Raw genomic sequence first — 1,126 nt, 5'->3', positions numbered from 1 at the left:
GCCTGACCCTCCTCCGTTTTCTCTTTGCTCCTAATCGCTTCCGATCGCTCGCCGGCTTCCTTCTCGGTCGCCGCCGCCGCTTCCTTCTCGACCTGCTGCTGTTTCTTCTCGCCCGCGCCTCTCAGCCTTTCCTGGCGTGCGTAACACACGGACACACACACTCGCGGTCGATATTAACTTCATTGCTAAGTGTATCTTGTCGTTTCTAGACATTGCAACAAATGAATTGTGGAGTTTTGCGACGTTGTTTGAAATGCTAGAAATAACGACCTAATCTCTCCTCAAATTTAGCACCCGCGTGTTAAAAATATGGGATGACATGTGAGATAACAGGGCCCTAGATGACCTTAAAAAGCAGACTAGTCAAAGCTGGTATGCTTTTGATGAGAGGTCTGCTCAATCTAGGCTTGCCTGGGGCTAAACACAGGCAATAACAAGCATAGGCAGGTGTAGCTAATCATTCCATGTAGCAGCAGCAGCAGCACTACTACCACTACTACTACTACTACTACTACTACTACTACTACTACTACTACTAGTAGTAGTAGTAGTAGTAGTAGTAGTGGTAGTAGCTTTTCCATGTGTCCTCTATACGTCCTCTAAAGGTCAGGCCGTAGGTTTCTTGCGATGTAAACCTTGTCTATAGCCAAATCTTTAGCTTGGGTACAGGATACGAACCATTGATTCTTGCGTTTATAGCTTATAGCGTTACCACAACCACCATTTCATTTTGCCAGTTTATTGTATGTTTCGTCTAAATTCCAAAAAACAATTGTTACATCGTTCGCTGGAGGTGCAATAGCCCAGTGGTTAGGGCAGCGGACTCGCGGTTATAGGATCGCGGTTTCGATTCCCAGACCGGGCGTTGTGAGTGTTTATTGAGCGAAAACACCTAAAGCTCTACGAGGCTCCGGCAGGGGATGGTGGTGAACCCTGCTGTACTCTTTCACTACAACTTTCTCTCACTCTTACTTCCTATTTCTGTTGTACCTGTATTTCAAAGGGGCCAGCCTTGTCGCACTCTGTGTCACGCTGAATCTCTCCCAGAACTACGTTAAGGGTACACGTGTCTGTGGAGTGCTCAGCCACTTGCATGTTAATTTCACGAGCAGGCTGTTCCCTTAAT

Source organism: Octopus bimaculoides, chromosome 11, assembly GCF_001194135.2.
Source record: "Octopus bimaculoides isolate UCB-OBI-ISO-001 chromosome 11, ASM119413v2, whole genome shotgun sequence".
NCBI lineage: Eukaryota > Metazoa > Mollusca > Cephalopoda > Octopoda > Octopodidae > Octopus > Octopus bimaculoides.
Note: the sequence above shows the minus strand (reverse complement) of the source record.